Genomic DNA, 19,326 nt, shown 5'->3' on the forward strand with positions numbered 1-19,326 from the left:
AGAATATGGCTTCCCAATTTACGCTACGACCTATAAGAATTACAAAATGGTAGACAAACCCTACAAGTTGTAAAGGTGGGGCTGCAACAAATGTTTGCTCTGAATACTAGTTGTAAATTGGACTATGTCTTTGTAGATACAATGTTACAAATTTAGTAACATGTAAAAATCCAAAAAAAATGCTTTGAGTCCAAAAGTGAATGACCGGTTTCCAACTCTTGAAGAAAGTCTCACACAAGTGGGAGAGATTGATAAAAGTAATATTATGAAGAATTTTTTGTATAAGAGACCCAAGGATCGCAACAATCAAGAAAGCTTTGAGAACATTGTGCCAAAGAAGGTTTAATTATCACAAGCAAGCATGATGGAGGCTTTGAAGGCACCATGAAAAAGAAGGTTTGATTATCACAAGCAACCATGTTGGAAGCTTTGAGGTAGAAAATGTATATATGATATGGTTATGTTCTTCAATATCACCTAGTGCATGCATGAATGTGTTACTACTCAAGATAGGAAAAATGTAGTGGTATCAGCGTTTGATAGGGATCATGCATTGGACCATGAGTATATCATTACTCAAGATATGAATCATGGATTGAATCATGTATGCAATATTGTGAATAAGCTTCCATGTAAGAGGCCTAAGGATAGCAACCATGATAGAACCTTTGAGGTGATTATGCAAAAAACGTAGATTATCATGACTATTGGTGGATTGAGGCTTAGAAATATCTGATTCAAAAAAACGATTCTAATGCATCATCCTCGAATTTTAATAAAGAGAATGTGAAATCTATGCATTATCATGATGAAGCCAATGTGGTTTAGGGTAGTAGATCTCCAAGTATGGTGAATCTAAACATAGTATTTCCCATAAAAGCAAAGGGTTTAAACTCTGAATTGAGGGAAGAGGATGTGAAGATGGGAGAGTGTGCCCAATGTGAAGGTTACATTCCATGGAAAAGCAAATGACAAAGTGCCATTATACAACAGTGTGCTTGATTGTTGATCTAAGCAAACTTTTGTAAAAGAGTTTTCCATGCATCATGGATAAGGCTATTATAATCTCCTTGAGATATTCATGATGAAGCATAGTGGTGGATGTGAAGTCACACTCCATGGAAAAGAAAATACCAAATTTCCATTATGTGTATGGGCATGCATACATACATAGACTATGTACGCATACCCCTATACATATACATTGGGGGATTTTTTTGGCTTTTGACCAAAGTAGACCTAGAGACCAAGATTAGGGTGGATAAGATACCAAGGAAAGCATCTAGCATTTAAGGAAAATTCCTAGCAATACTCAATGGTAGAGAGAGAGAACATCATGTTTTGGTGTTGCTAGGATGACAAAGGAAAACAGAGGCACAACTGAGCATATATCAAGTGGGTAGTTAGACTGCTTATCAATGATAAGTATTGCTTAGACTTCATATAAGTAGAGGATAATGATATTGAGCCTATGTCTATGTAGATATTGGATGTGATTCTAGAAGATCTTATGCAAGATTTGGCCCATCTATCGATACATAATGCACACTAGTTTCAAAGCGAATGAGGGTGACACTACTTCACCGGCATTACTACTTATGTTGTAGGGTAAGGAAAAATTGATGATACATAGCGGAAAATCATATTTTATGTAATACATAATGAAGAAATATATGTAAGGATAGTGAGACACGACTAGGAGCCTTTGACAAGTCTCTTGCATGCCAAATAATCACAAATTCTTTTACATGTTGAGCCTAAGTGGGTGGACATTAATATGAAGCCTCCAATTAGAAAAGAAAAAGGGTTACTTTACTTGACCATAGAGCATATTGTTTATGGGTAAGTAAATGTCATTTGGGAGAGGAGATGATAGTAGCTAGTTTTCACTTTTAGTCTTTGAGCCAGTAAGGAGACGGAATCGGAGAGAGATATTGTGTATAGCAACCCCTCTTTGTGACAATACAAAATAGAAGCATTCTTCAAGGCTTCTACAAAGTGTGTATAGAGTACATGAAGATGAGTAAGAATATATACTTTAAATCTGAACATGGGACTACTATGGACCATTTTGAAGAGTGTTTTATATAGGCCACTATTGTCAATAGATTTCCCTCTCTCGACTGTTCTTGAAGGTTTCTCCTAGCTATCACAAAACAAGGACAAAAGTGAACTATTGTGATGCCTCTAGCTTCACTATTGTCATGGACTGCAAGCTTAATGTTTCGGGCTAATTCTCTCTATCACCTACTCTCCAATTCTCTCTCTCTCTCTCTCTCTCTCTCTCTCTCTCTCTCTCTCTCTCTCTCTCCTTCCCTTTTTCTTTTTTATTTGATCTCCTTACTCTCCTTTTTCTCTCTCCCCCCATTACTCTCCCTTTTTTTCTCTCTTACCCTCTCTGCCTATGTCAAACTAAGTTTCTCTCTCTCTTTTTTACTTCTCCTTCTTCATTTACCTACTCTCTCTCTCTCTCTCTCCATTTCTCTCTCTATCATATCTACTCAGTTTCTTTTTCTCTCCCTCTCACTTACACTTTTTATTTTTCTACTCTATCGCTTCCCCTTTTTATGTGTGTATGTGTGTGTCTTTCACACACATGCACACACACACTCTCTCTCCCCTCTTTTCTCTTCTCTCTCTCTCCCTTTCTTTTTTCTCTCTCTAGAATCCCTCTCCCTTTCCTTTTTTACTCTCTCTCCTCACCCTCCCTGTCTTTTTTTTACCCTCTCTCTCTCTCTCTCTCTCTCTCTCTCTCTCTCTCTCTCATTTTCTCTTTCTCTCTATCATCACCTACTCTCAATGTCTCTTTGTCTCCCTTTTCCTTTTTTACTCTCTCCTCTCTCTCTCTCTCTCTCTCTCTCTCTCTCTCTCTCTCTCTCTCTCTCTCTCTCTCAATGACAAATGATGTAAGCTCTAGGAAGAGATGTCGTGAATCCCATATGCACAGTGAGGAGAGTGGAACAACTCAACTTCTATAAAGCATTATACTTGACTATCACTTTCATAATGATGAATACAATATCATGATGCTTTCCTCTTTCAGTTAATGTCATTGTCAATCTAATACACAAGATTGTATTTATGAGTCGAAGCTTCCATCTTGAAACCTAATTCACTTGTGTAATAGTTGTGTACTCCTTGTCCATGTCGATATGAATTTAGTCTTCACCATCCAATCTCCATAGCTCTTGCCATGCTCTAGATCCAATAATTTCACATGGTATCAAAGCTTAGCTGAGCATGGCATAACTCTCCTCTCTACTCTCTTAGTCCCTCTTAACCTTAGGTGAGCTCAAATCCAGCTCATGGCTCCACTTCTCACTTCCATCTCCACTTGGCCTTCTAGCAACCATAGCTAAAACATCACCTACTTGACTTTGAGCTTCTAGATCTCTCAAACCAGAGCATATCTCTTCAAGATGTCTTCTGGAGATCTCTCCCTTGAATCCCTAGGATATAGCTCACCATTGATGAAATTTGAGCTCGCTCTGTTGAAACTTGGCCTGCTGATGTTTGTACAGCCTACTCCTCCTGTAGGTAATGCGATACTCATCGTCACCATAGGGCAATTGATGCTCTACCTCTAAGATTTCTCCAGCTCGGAGGGTTCCCTGAATGATCTTCTATATGAGCTAAAATATGAGAAAAACTAGTTAGGTACAGAAACCCTAACTGTGGACTCCATAGCCACTCAAGCTTCAAGCTCATCTTTCCTACATTTTCTCACTTCTACCACTTGAACCAAGTTCCTACCATTGAGATCTGTAATTTCCAACAAAGCATCACACTAAATCACTAAGCAAGAAGAAGATCAAGCATGAACCTCATACATTGAGATCCAAGATAGTATCCTTTTTAATACTCATGTAGTGTTGTTAAACACTAATCACCTTGTGTCACTTAACACACTGAAGTATAACTCTTTTGCTAGTTGATTTGCTACTGATAAAAAAATGGCAAAGCTTGAACAAATAGCAAAGTTTAATGGAGAAGGCTTCCATGCCCTGAAGGAAAAGACCATGTACCACCTCATGAGGAAAGTCTTCTGGGATCTCTTTGAAGATGATGAAGGTGATGCAGATGGCGGGAAAGAAGATTCAGAAAGTGGGATCCTTGTGGTAGCTCCACCAAAAACCAAATAATGGAGGAAGATGAATAACAAGGCACTAGGCATCATTGCCTGGGAACTAAGTAATGATGTGCTACATCATATATCTGGCATCATAGATGCTAGAATTTCTTGGGAGGAACTTGACAAGATCTTTGGTACCCCAGCAAAGAATTCAAAGGTAAAATTACTCATGCAATTTTATAAACTAGCTATAAAAGATAGTGCTTCCATGACCATAAACATTAACAAGTTCAAGAAACACCATATTGGGGAAGATAGGAATTCTCCATAAGTTTGGGACACGTGGTCAAATCTTTGGATTTATCAAAACTTGTACACTATATCTCCAAATTGAGCACTCTATAGCTCAATACATTCCATTTTTAAAGCGCTTTCCAATTATAGGTCAGATCATATGGTTTTGAGAAACTTATGGGCATGTTCTCTGAGTGCCACCTTTTTAGTATTCAAAAAATGGGAATTGGGAGATTCACAAACTCACTAATATTGTGTTAACAGCCTAAAAGCCTAGCTTGCAACTCTTAAGAAAAATCTTGATGAAGATGAAGCAATAGTTGTACTACTTGCAAGTGTAAAGAAGGATCCACATGAGAATATTGTGTCCACCCTAAGTAATGTTTCAAGTCTCTTACTTAAAGATATTGGGCACTCACTACTTTATGGATAAAGCAAAGTTAAAAGCAAGGATACAAAGGAACACACCACCACCAACAATCTCTTGTACACCAAGGACACTTATGGAGCAAAAGGCCATGGCTGAGGACTCAACACCAACAACAACAAGAATCAGATTATATGACATTACTGTGGCAAGACTGGCCATATAGCCAATGAATGTTTCCACAAGAAAAGAACACAACAGATGCACAATGATCACCACCAGAACCAGTTCATGAATGAAGAAGAATAAGAAGATGCTTCCGCTACCATCAACAACTCAGACAATTTGTTCTAAAGAATTTTCATTGTATCTTTCATAGTTTTTTTCCATAGTGGATCTCTATTTTTCCCTTAGTGAATTTAGTTTGTAAAAACCTTGCCAAATATGTAAAGTTTCAAGCTTTAAATTGGCTAGGCTATCTATGACCTAGTCTCCCGGGCCATGTCAGCATGTAGGGGGAGGAAAAGCCAGCAAGTGTAGGGACTGGGGTGTTGAGAAATGACAAATGATGTATGCTCCTGGAAGAGATGTCTTGAATCCCATATGCATAGTGAGAAGAGTGGAACAACCCAACTTTTATAAAGCATTGTACTTGACTATCACCTTCATAATGATGAATACAATATCATGATGCTTTCCTCTTTCAGTTAGTGTCATTGTCATTGTCAGTCTAATACACAAGATTGTTTTTATGAGTCCAAGCTTCCATCTTGGAGCCTAATTCACTTGTGTAACAGTTGTGTACTCCTTGTCCATGTCAACATAAATTTAGTCTTTACCTTCCAACCTCCATAGCTCCTACCATGCTCTAGATCAAACAATTTCACATCTCTCTCTCTCTCTCTCTCTCTCTCTCTCTCTCTCTCTCTCTCTCTCTCTCTCATCCCATCACTTTCTATCTCTCTCACTTTACTCTCTCTCCCTCTCATATACACTAAGAATAACCTATTTTGATAAAATCAATATTTTGAATCACTTTTTATAATAAAGATAAATTTTTACACTCCCTCTCTCTCTTTTCATCTATCTTATACGTATTTGTAAATTTTAAATTAGCACATTTTAATAGAAAAGAAGTGCATAATTTCCTCTTTCTCTTTTTGTATGTCTCTCTCTATTACTCTCCATCTCTCTCTCCCTTTTTCTCATTCTCTTTCCCTCTCTCTATCTCTCCATCTTTCCCTATCTTCATCCCTCTTGCTCTCCCTCTCTCTCTATATGTATATATGTTCCCCTATCTTCCTCTCCAGATTCTCCTCACACACACACACACACACACACAAGATGTAGAAAGAAGAAAGAAAGGGAACGAGAAAAGGGCTTACCATGATGCTCAAAGATGCACACACACCTCCACTTCTTCTCATTCACCGTCTTCTCATTTTCCTTAAAGCTCTCCTTCCTTGTGCTCTTCTTGTTCTCCCTTTTTGTGTTGCTCTCTCTCCCTTTGTGCTCTCCTTTTTCTATTTTTTTTTGTCACTCCCCCTCTTCCTCTCACTCTACGTTGCAAACAATTATGCCAAAAATTTCATGGTTCTTTTCATATTTTTCACATATTATATAGTATTGCTGATAGTGTCCCTATATAGCAATGTTAATAATGATGCTAATAGCCATATTATTTTCCTTTAAGGGTTTCTATATAGCAAGGCTTATAGCGATAGCAATAGTAACCTCATAGAGACAATCACTAACTTAGTGTCACTATACATGTGCTTTCTTATTGTAGCACTACAAGAGGAGTTCACAACTAGATGGAGCAAGACTATCCTTCTTCAAAATATGGGAAAGCTTCTCAAATTGCATTGTGAGAATGAATAATAACAAAAATACATTGTTTATTAATATGGAGCCAGAGAGAGAGAGAGAGAGAGAGAGAGGGGGGGGAGGGTGGAGGGGAGAAAGATGGTATGTTAAAGTGCACCATTTTCCACTAAGACCATAATGCAAATTTCTTCTCATAGCGGGTTTGTTTAGAGGAAAATATGGGGAGGATGTTCCTAGACAAGTCAAAATGAGGGATGCACATCAAACAAGTACCATGAGTAACCATGAAGGAAGCCCAAGGATGGCAACAAATCTTTAACCATCAAACAAATCTTTGAGTTTGAAAGTGATTAATTTGGTTTAAAATCTTGAAGGAAGTCTAACAAAAGTGGGAGAAATTGAGAAAAGAAATATTATGAATAGAATCTCATACAAGAGGCCCAAGGCTCGAGGGGTTCACTATATATATATTCTCTATATAACGTGCGTTCATGGCCTATTTATAAATATCCTAATATGTGAATTTTTCTTGAATAAAACACAACCCTTTTCTATTCAATCTATAAGTAATCCCTTTATATGACACCCTTCTGTATGTAAATAATGTATAAAAATGGTGTTTTAAAAACCCCTTATTTTGAACTCACGTTATATATACATATATTCATGAGCGACCCCCCCGAGGCCCTATTGTGAACCATGAATGGCAATCTCATATATCATATTACCACTTGCCGATTTTTTTATATTCTTACAAAAGACTTGGAAGCTTACATCAGTCTTTTTAGGATTTATATATGCACTTTTCAATGAAAAATACATATCATGAATCGTACGCACATCAAGATACTTTAAAAGTATCATCTCCATATTTTCTTTCGTCATATAAAAATAAATACAATGCACAATGAATTTTGTAAATAATGAATTTTAACATAGATATCAAAACTTGATTTGTTCTATAGTCTTGAAATTTTGAAAAGCTTTCTTTTTCTTCAACAAACATATTCATCTTAAGATATATATATATATATATATATATATATATATATATATATATATATATATAATTATCTAAGAAAATTTTAACATTTTTAAATAAAATCATTACCTATAATGATAAATTTGTCCCTTTATCTTCATGTGGACCTTCAAAGATTTTTCCTTCTCTAACAAGCTAAGATAATGCCACATATATATATTAAATTCATGAAATACCATAAAAGAATAAAAATCATGCATTAGAAAATAAACACATAATTTCATAGGATACTTTTTCCAAGACTTGACCAATTTGAATATCACCCATAGTGGGGATGTATATATCTAGCTTTTAAGAGTCAACAACAGGAGTTTATTCTTCACACTACCATCAAAAGATATATATATATGGATATGGAAGCAGTGGAACTAGCAAGATGATCATAAAATAAAACATATAAATCATATTAGGGCTAGAACCCCTTTTTACACACCTTTGTATTTAATATTTTCAGATATATCTATTGTTTCTTCTCTTTCTTTTATTTGTCAAGCTTCTCCATCTACCTCACAACTAATAGAAACTCCTAGAAATAGCTACCTAGCAGGCTAGTAGAACAGGGTCACTAGGACTACCTTCTGAAATAGTTCTTAGAGTGCCCAACAATGTCTTTACACGAGGCATACAACTACTCAAATGTTCCCAAACACACATAACCTAAACTTTGGGCTTCATGCCTTGAATACCAATCCCCAACAAAATGAAAATCCCCACATACACATAACCATTTAATATAAATGGAAAGAACTCATAAAGGAATGACATCACCTAGACTTGGCCACAAGAAGCTTTAGCATAGCAAGAGGCTCGCTCCATATACTCCGCCAAATTCATCTAGTACAACACTAAAACAAGAAAATCTTAACTACACCCTCACCAATCAAATACATGGCCCTCTTGGCCTAATTCAATAAAATATTATCTACACGAACAAAGGGTCCTCTTAGCCTAATGAAAGTCAAACATTAAATTTAATAAAAGTGGCCCCCTTTGTGTAATGAAATAAACCAAAAACTGTGCCATTCAATAGCTTACTGCTGAAAACAAACCCTTAGTCCCCACATAACTCTACTAAAGCATGAAACTAGACCAATGATACAAACTGCTTAGGTGCACCCTAAGTGCATCAAATTATTGGCCAACCCCTTGCATAAATGGCAAGGGGTATCTATCGAATATAAAGTTGAATGATCCTATGCATCCATGACAAAATAAAAAGGTGATCAATTGCTACTCAACTCATGACCCAAACTAGCCACAATCGGCAACCAAAATAAGACGTGTGAGCAAGAAGTCCCCATAGTATTCCTTGCCTAATATCTAAAGGCAACCGTGAGAGCCCCTCAATATCACAATTGGAAAAAATATCTTCAACAAAAGCATAATTGGCTAGGGAATCGCAAAGTGATTCCATTGTCAAGGAATCACTTGGCAAGTCACTATCTCAAAAATATGCACATATCCAAGACTAGATGATGGTATATCTGCAAAATTGGATCTCTCACACTATATATCCCATTCAATTGGTTGATCACTAGTTGGGAGTCACCTTTCACTAATAAATAGCAAATACCATCATGTTTGACTACTTTCAACCCCGTAATTAAGGCCTTGTATTTCACCATATTATTAGTAAAAGAATTGTCTAAATATACTCCCATTTTCATAACAATTCTACTCCAAGGATCTTTGATGACCACCTCGACATTCACATGCTTAGCGGGCCCTCAAGAAGCTCTGTCAAAATACAAATTATAGATCAATTCTTCATTGATATGCCATACTATACCAATCAACCAACTCATACTTATGATAGTCAAAGTTGAATGCCTACAGAGGGGATGTATGACATGTATAATCCAACGTTCATCACTAAACTTGATAGGGATGCTATTAAGAACCCTATGATAGTGGTGATAGTAGATCTTAATATCCCACATGAAGTTCTTCTTTCCTACCTCTTGATGTAGTAGAGCTTGCAATTGTATTTCATCAAGATATGCAAGGAATTGAACCTTTCTTGGAATGCTTCTGCCACCTCACCCAATGAATGATTTAGAGCAAACCTCACAATGGATAACTTAATTTCCAAGGGTAGTACATAGTCCTTCCCACATATACCAAGTTGAATGGGGTGTGGCCGATTTCTCTCTTGAATATTGTATTGTAAGCCCAAATAGCCACATGAAGCTTCTTATCCCAATCACGCTTACTTTCGGATACTATCTTTTATTGAATCCCCACAGATTGTTTATTGGTACTCTCTACTTGTCCATTTTCTTGGGGATACGGAGTAGTTTTATTTTGTTTAATTTTAGAGCTTCTATCAAGGCTTCTATGACCTTGTTTAGAAAGCGTGTCCCACAATCAGACACTAACTCTTTCCGTGGACCAAAACAACAGATAATTTGTTCCATTATAAAACTTGCTATTTTCCTAGCATTTTCCTTCATCATAGCTCCAGCTTCAAACCACTTTGTGAAGTAGTCTATAGCCACAATGATATAACACTTCCGCATAGTTGATGAAGGATATATAAGTCCAATGAAATTGATGCCCCACTTCTTGAATGGCAATATAGCCATGATAGAAGTCAATGGGTGTTTCCTATTCTTTCTATTGTCCTATCTTTGACATGTATTAGATCTCTTGACATAGGCAAAAGCATCCTAGAAAATGGATGGCCAAAAATATCTAGCTCTTAAAGCTTTTTGTGTAGTTAATCATCCAGCAATGTGCCCTCCATAAGCAGAGTCATGGCACTCCTCTATGATAAATGGGATTTCATCAGGCAGGACACATTTGTGATAAACATCATCAACACCTTGCCAATATAGTATTTTTGCAATCAAGGTACATTTCAAGGCTTTTTGCCTAATTTTCCTCTTTTCAAGCTTTGAAAAAGCAGCTTAGCCTCTCTTGTAGATAGATAGTCTGTTATGGCAACATACCAGGATGGGATGGAGGCCATGTCAATTTTGAATAAACCCTCGAGGTCACTACCTTCAGCCAAAACTTCATTCAAATTCTTGAAATCCACAAGACATTCAATGATGATACCCTGGAGTTTTGGCAACTTACTCCTTATTTCATAGTCAAGCTCCTAAAAGGTGATCAATTATTTCACTAGACAGTTAGGTGGCTACAAGTTATTAATCAATAACCTCAAACCCTCCACCTTCGTATAAAATACCACTTTTTCATAGATGATGTAATGTTTGAATTTCTTTGTCCCAAATACCATCCCAAGGCACAGCTTCTCTATGTAGGTATAATTAATATGAGATATCTCAAATTTATAGCTAGCAAATGCAATTGGAAGATACCACTTTTCCTCCCAAATCTAGGCTAAATAACAATTGATGCTATGCATTGTGGCTACTGAAAATACATACAAGGCCTCACGTCTTTTGGGAGCTTTTATGGCTAGCACTTTTGCTAGTTTTTTCTTCACACCCTCAAATGATACTTGACATGTGTCACTCTAAACAAATGCAGAGTTAAATAACAATAGATTTATCAATGGCAATGCCCTCTCTACTAGTGCATTGACAAATCTTCGATAGTATCCTAGTACTAATGATAGAAATATATGCATTTCTTTAGGAGTACATGGTGGACTCATAGCAACAATAACCTTTATCTTTTCAAGATAGCTCGTGCAATTCCAAACGAGCTAACCACATGGCCCAATAGCAATCAATAGGGCATTCTAGAGACGCGCTTTCTTGTATTAACATCAATGTAGAGCTGCGTGCAACACTCAAAACATTTTCTTAAGATAATTAGCTCTCTCTCCCTTATGGTGGGTGCCCCTAGATCATCAATAAAGATTTTCAACTCCTTTAGGGAAATATCACCAAAAGTTTTATCAGTTGTATGTTTCCAAGAGCCTGACGCATTGCACAACCAAAATGCCATAACATGATATGAAAAGGTACCAAATATAGCGATGAATGTCATTTTTAACTTATATTTCTCTAAAATAGCCATTTGGTTATATCCAACAAAGAGATCCCCAAAAATGAATAAATATCTATACCCGATAACTGATCCAAAATATGGTAAATAATAATGGAAACGGAAAGTAATCTTTGATCGTTTGTTTATTGAGCTCCCTAAAATCTACACAAAGTTGGATTTGATTATTATTCTTTTTTGTAATAACTACCGACAAACACCACTTTGTGTGTTGTACAAGAAATATCATGCCAACCTTACACAATTTTTGTAGCTCCTCAAATAGTCTGTTCCTTAGTTCAAAAGGCATACGCCTCACTTTTTGTCACGTAGGGTGGCTACCTTTCTTCAAGGGAATAATATGCACAGCTAGACTAAGAGGAATACCCCTCATGTCACCATAACTCTAGGTAAAAATGTCACGAAATTCTTGGATTAAGGATATGTAGTCCTTTCTTTCTTCGAAACTAATCATAGGCCCTAATTTAATTTTTTGTAGATCATTCAATGTATCAAGGTCCAACTCAATCACATCCACGTCTCTTAGTTTGTGTTAAGCTTCTATCCGCTCATTTAGATTAACGTGGTAGATATCCTCTATAGTGGGCCCCTCTTTTGATTCATCACTTGACAAAGTATCACTACCAAATAGATCTTCTAATGCATTTAATTCTAATGAAGATAAAGGTACTCACACTTTGAGGAGATTCACGATATGCATCCATTATCACACATCTAACACCTCTACCAAAAATCACACGACTAGCAAGTATATCAACTTGACAATCGAATTGCAAGATCCATGTCCTTCCAAAGAATACTTGATAGCTTGGCAGCCTTGTAAACCTAATAACCCTAGACTTTGCAATGCATTCCACATTAGCAACAACCACATGGATTTTGGTAATGCAACCTTCAGGTTGCTTTAAATTGTCATTAGCCATTTGAAGAATTGTGGAGCTATCCTTTTGGATTTCTAACCCCAACCTTTGCATCAATTTTGAACTCATAATGTTCATGGAAGATCCCATGTCCACAATGGCATGTTCCACTAATATGCCGTCAACGTATGTTATTACCCTTGGGCAATGCTTTTCAACATGTTTAAACCAATCATCTCCCACCTGAGCTATTCCTAAGAGCTAAACGATACACTTAGTGTGAAGAAACTTCTTGATCTCTTTATGCACTCTTGGAGATAACTTGATCAACTGCAGGAGACTCACATTATGCTTTATCTTCCAAAGAGAAGTTGCTAAATCAAATTCATGATAATTAGCAATGATTCTCTTCTCCCGCCAAACCATTCTTTCTCTTCTTTATCGCTAAATAGACTTTGGTGCCTCTTTCTTATCTTTTACCTTCTTCCTTGGTAGTCTCTTATTGGGATTAACAGGTTTAAGAACTTTTGTTTAAGAACTTGTGTCCCCTTATCATCGTGTTTAGGGTTTATCTCAATAGGTTTTACATTATCCCTGTCACCTTCTTTAACCTTTTGTCCTTTTGTAATGGCTTGCAAATTAGAAGCCTCAGTGGTGTTGACACATAGAGCTTTGAAAAGATTGACACCACTACCACCCGACAACTCCTCTACAATAGCTTTTTCTCTTTGCAATATTTGTTTTGGTCCCTCATCTTGCTAAAGGTTATTCCCTTGTGCTCGATGATTTATTAGATCTAGCTACTTGCTCCCTTACTGAAGAGAGCTAAACTTACTCCAACAAGTACTAGCTAGATGGTCAAACTTTTCACATATGTTGCATTTGACATTAGAAAAGTTTCGCGAAAAGTGATGACTACCACACCACTTACAATTGAATCTTGATCGATCACCCTCTTCAGGGCATCAACTTTCTATCAAGTTTTGTTGCTTCTTTAGGAAATTAACATCTATGGCTATTTTTTTGTATTGTTCCGCTATCATATTGGTATAATGCTTCATCATGTCCTTGACTTCACCAAGAACATTTGATGCACTACTCATAGCCACGGTCATCTACTTGTCATATAGTTGGTCTAACTAATTGATTAGGGATCAAGTATTGTTGATTAATTGGGATGCCATTAGGGTTTGTCATTTGGCTTTCATTATTTAGTAGAGCCATCTAGGTAGCCATCAACATGGTCACATTAGAAGGAGTTGATAGCATGGGCACACTCTGCATTATGCTTCCTCTCCCATTTGAATTGGTCATGGGTCTCCGGATCTAAACTGGTGGAACTACTACCCCACTCAAAGTGGACTAACCTACTACAAGAGGGAAAGTACTAGAGCTTCCTCCTCCTCCTAAAGAACTACTTGTTGCACTACGACTACTAAAACCCCTCCCTCATAAGGATATCAAGCTAATCCATTGAGAGAAATACCTCCTAAGGATTTCAACCCATTGACTAGCCCTTTTCACCTCTTTCTTACTTTTGGATCTTGGCTCAATGGTATCTATAAGGAAATAACAGATCTATTTGAATGTCCTATGGTATATACTAAACAACTGGTCCCTATTAACCAATATTAAAAAATCACCACTTATTAGTGGCTCTTAATAAATGCACCACCTATTAGGACCAAAAAATGGGCCCAACACTGGCTCTAAGGCTCTAGTTAGGCCTCTATGCCTAACCAACATACCCCATTGCCTTCTTACAAAGCTAGGAGTATATAAACATTATGAACTAATTGAACCAAAGAATGCATTTGTAGATACCATTTCTAAAGCAGCATAGTCCAATGTATAGCCCTTCCCAACTCCAAGCAACTCGAGTTCCCAAACATATTGATGTCTAGCATCTCGTTTCACATAAGCACGGAGCACCCCTTAGTTGATTGCCATGTCATAGAAAGCATATGCGAACATAGTCCTCTCTTTATATTTGTTCCAATAGATAATTCAATCCTTATCAAATCAAGCCCCAAAGGGAACAAACATACTATCCTATAGCATGGGACTCCTTACACTCAACGTAGGTGAATTGCTAAAAAATAAGTGCTCTATATCAAGGATTTGTTACTCTAATACCATATATATGTAATGCAATGCAAAGGTGAATGTCCTTAAAGGTGCACAAAGATGTAAACTTATAGATCAAAGAGCATGGTTTATGCACATACAATTTTTTTCATGATTTTACCTTAATGCAATGTGTTAGTGCTAAGGTAGCAGCAGAGTAATTCATACTACTCCCTTCTTTAAAAACTTAAGATGAGCAAATCCTATATGTCAAGGTATGCATAAAATCAGATTTCAATGGATTCTAACTCCCTACAACCCTTTCTCCCTATTGTTTATAATTTTGCATTTGTTGATAGGTGTAAAGAGGATTTTTAATGTATTTTTTGTATATAAAAAAGCAATAGATACACACTTTAACATAAAAATGGGGATCGGCACAGAAACCTCATGTCCTAGCTTGGGTAAGTTACTCATGAATATATGTGTGCATCATGTGGGTTCAAAATAAAGTGTTTTTAAAATACTATTTTTATTTATATTTTACATACAAAAGGATGTAATATAAAGGGATTATTTACAAATTGAACAGAAAAGGGTTATGTTTTATTTTGGAAAATTTCATAGATAAGGATATTTATAAATAGGCCTTGAACACACGTGATGTAGAGGATATACATATAGTAACTTTCCCAAGTGTCCTAGCCCCACCATACACTCATGAACACATCCACAATTTTTAGTAAATTTTCAATGCGTAACATTTATTTTTTTAATATAAATTCTATTTTTCTATATATATATATATGTGATATAAAATGATTGAGAATACTGAGATTTGTCATTATTTACCATTTCATACCATAGGATCATAATACGATACAACAAAGCTCCTAAAATTCATTAATTATCAATCACCTAAATTTTACCAATTTTGTGTGTTTAGCAAAAAAATCATTAAACAATTGATACTTACTGATTTTTTGTGTTTTCTAATAGAACAAATCATTTGCAAGTAGTAGCAACCATTTTCAACCATATGTGACCAAAATGAATCATGAATCCACGAAAAATCCCACTTACGCATAAAATCGCATAAAAATCCATACATATCTTGTGCTCGAGAAACCATTGATGCTCATCTGTGGCCATTGATGTCTCTCAAACCATTGATCTATGATTTATATTGCTTCAATATGATCCCACATTCAAAATCTTCCATCTTAGCCCACTCGTCTCTCATGTAAAATCAACCACAAAAACAAACATTAAGAGGAGAAAGAGATATGAGAGAGAGACACTAAAATCATACCTTTCTTCTCATTGCACCATTTCTCGTAAGATTTTAGGCAATAGGAAGCGTGGAAATTGTGGATCACATGCCTTTGATGCCTCTTCTTCTCTCCAACAGTTATGGAGATTCGATAAATCAATGATTTGAGGGGGTGCAAAAGAATTTGTGCCCTCCCCCTCCCCCATCCCCCCAATTCACATGAGAAAAAACGTTTTTTTTTTCCCTAACTTAATCATTAACATTAAAAGTGAATTCAACACAATTTTTTCATGTTTACACTTCCTAGAAGTGGTTCTTGCCTAGATGAAGGGCCCAACGAGCTCAAAATCATGAATAGATTGGATGCATGCCTTTGTGGCATCAAAATCTATCAACTTGGTTTCCATCATGCACTTTCTAGCTCCCAGATCGGACATTTACTTCATAATGAAAAACTTTGCAGTGATTAAATGGGGGGTCAAACAGAATCCAATCGATGAACGAAGACATGCATTGGGTTTCTGGCATTGAAATGGATTTAGAAAACTCCAATCCCTGATCCACACTTGACTCATTTTCTATGAAATTTTGCTCTTTTACATCTCCTAGGCCACTTTTGCACTCAAAAAATGGGCCTCAAATTCCAACTCTTAATCCCTCTCTTTGGTTCTCTTGTTAGCTAGAATATTAGCAATTTTCCCATCATTGGGCATATTGGTTTCAATTAGATTCATACCAAATAGACCATCATCACATCTTTCCAATTGTTATCTAGCTAGTTTAAATTAGGTCATTATTATTTTTGCTATCGTTTTGCATCTTACGTAGTATTTCATTGTGGAATGGGATATATCTTCCCTCTTGATCTTCTCGGATATGGAAAATTAGGGGCAATATGTCCTCTTTTCCTACTATAGAAACATTCAAAGTTCTCCCACTTATTCCTTAGAGGTCCTCTATGTCCCATTTGTAGCATCTGAGGTTGTTTAGCTTGCAACCTATTCATGTTTAAATTCATATTTGCTAGTTGTTTGTGTAATTTGTAAATTACATCATCATCGTGTTTCATGTAACCTTATTGTATAGCATTTTCATGTCTTTCAAATATCGTGGAAAGATTCATAGCATGTTGTTTTACACTTTCTATAGTGATATCAACCATGTTGGGCATCTCAATTATAGGTGTAGAAACATTTCTTGAGTGTTTAAACCTTATTTGAAACTTTCTCTTCTTTTCCTTATCTATTTTAACTACATCCTCAAATGAGTTAGAGTCTTTTATCAAGAATTTTATGTGAATTTTACTGAGCAAAGAAATAAATTTATCCTTTTTCAAAAAAATGATTGGAGTCTGCTCCATACCCTATGAAACTCTCTTCAAATTTGGTAGTAAATTTAGATACTACCTCATTCTCTTCTTGAAATACTCTTTCCGAAGATTTTCATAGACTCTCAATGTTGGAGCTATATATAGCTCACCCTATCTAGTCTAGGTCTCACCTATATATATATATAGATTGTGATCAATATGAAATAGTATTTTGGAGTATACACGGTGTGTCTCTTCTCTATCTTTTGTGTCTCTACATATCTCCTCTCTCTACATCTCAATATATTATAAAAGCTATCACCATTGACTAAAACCAATTCCTTGAAGAAGACAATTAGAAAGCATACCTACGTAGTATCTCTTCAACTCTTGATTCATGATATTTTCATGCTTAAATTTGATGTATTGTGTATGTTATCAAGCATCATTTGGATTGTAGATATGTTGAATTGTAGATATGTCTTACTTGGACACCCTGAAAGTTTCTATTTGGAAAACTCTTAAGAAAATGCATTTTCTCAAGAAAACTAGTATTCATGATGTGCTAGGACTCACAAGCTTTCTTCCTAGCAATTCTTGCTCAATTTGGAGTTCTATGTCAAAAGTTATGTGAGTTTCGGTAAATTGGACTTGAAACAAGAAAACAAATATGACAATAGCTTTTTGTTGAGACTTCTATGACACAAGTTTCATTATGATTACTCATTTTGAATTTTCACCAAAATTAGCCAAATCATCATCTATTCTTGACCAAAACATAAAGTGATAACATTTTGATTGTTGTTCATATTTATTGTCTATGTTGTGTGGATTTATTCTTGCACATGTTTAATCTATTTTGGGTTGTTTTATTCTTGCCCACATTTCATCTACCTTAGGTCACTTTATTTTGGAGTATGCTTTTTGAACCAAACGTCTTTCTTTACATCATAGCTTCTACATACAATTTGTTATGTTGCACTTTTATCGTCATTTTGTATATAGTGTGCAGATTTCATGATCTCATATTGTATGTCTTGTATGTATTGTCTCAAGCAGATATGTCAAATTCTATAATCGTTAAAGAATTTCCTTTGAGACAACATTTTGTCCCTCACTTTCAAGGACAAGGATTCCTTGGATGGAACTTAAATATGTTAGTAATTCTTGAAGGCAATGACTTGCACAATATTGTTCTTAGTAATTATGAATGTCAGCCTCAACCAATTGATCAAGCTCATGATAATACCCTTGTAATAACTAAAGAACCTATCTTTGAACAATGGAAAATTGTTTATAATGAGTAGGTCAAAAGTGATAAATCAACTTATCGGCATATTATTTTTGCTCTTCAAGAATCTCTTATGCTTGATTTATATAGTTTTTCAACCTCACAAGCTATATGGGAGTATTTGATAACAATTGTTTAGAAGAAATTTATATAATTTTTCTTTGTAGTTAGCTCATTGAGTTACAATACAACATTGGAACTTCTATGACAATAAATATCGGATCATTCAAGCACATTATCAATAAGCTTGCTATTGCTAGTGATGCCATTCCATGAAAGCAATTGGTAGTACAACTTCTTGACACTGTAAAGGATCCTGCTTATGATAATATTGTTATCATAATATCTAACAAATATGGGATCAATTTTGATCAATCTTGTATATCTTTGATTGAATATTCATAATGACATGACCGATGCCACACAAATAAAGAAACAACTATGATCTTACAAGAGGACACACACTTAAAACAAATTGACCAAGATTTACTTGCTCCACGGAATCCCTTTCCACACTTTATAGATAGAAGTCGTCACGGTGGCAGCTTCTCTCATTTCAAGTTTCCTAATAGACATTGCTCTTATTATAATAGAAATGGTCACACTATATATGATTGCTAGGAAAAAAATAATATGATGAAGGACATGGTATTAAAAATAAACAACCATGTTTATCTTGAGATTATTTTCCTCATGACTAGTGCAAAAAGAGTGATAATCCAATCCATCTATGTTTCAAGTGGCATTTTGATTGAGATTGTAATAGAGCATATGCTACTACACATGACAACATGACTGAAGAAGCAATTTGTGTGAGTTGTTATATCTCTCTGAAAAGGATATTTCATGTTCGTGATGGATGCCTTTTAATTATTGATTCTGGTGCTACAAGAAACATGACATATCAGTCCCAATGGTTACATAATTATCATTATATTCCTAT

Source organism: Lygodium microphyllum, chromosome 11, assembly GCF_053477565.2.
Source record: "Lygodium microphyllum isolate KBCC chromosome 11, Lygodium_microphyllum_v1.1.10, whole genome shotgun sequence".
Lineage (NCBI taxonomy): Eukaryota > Viridiplantae > Streptophyta > Polypodiopsida > Schizaeales > Lygodiaceae > Lygodium > Lygodium microphyllum.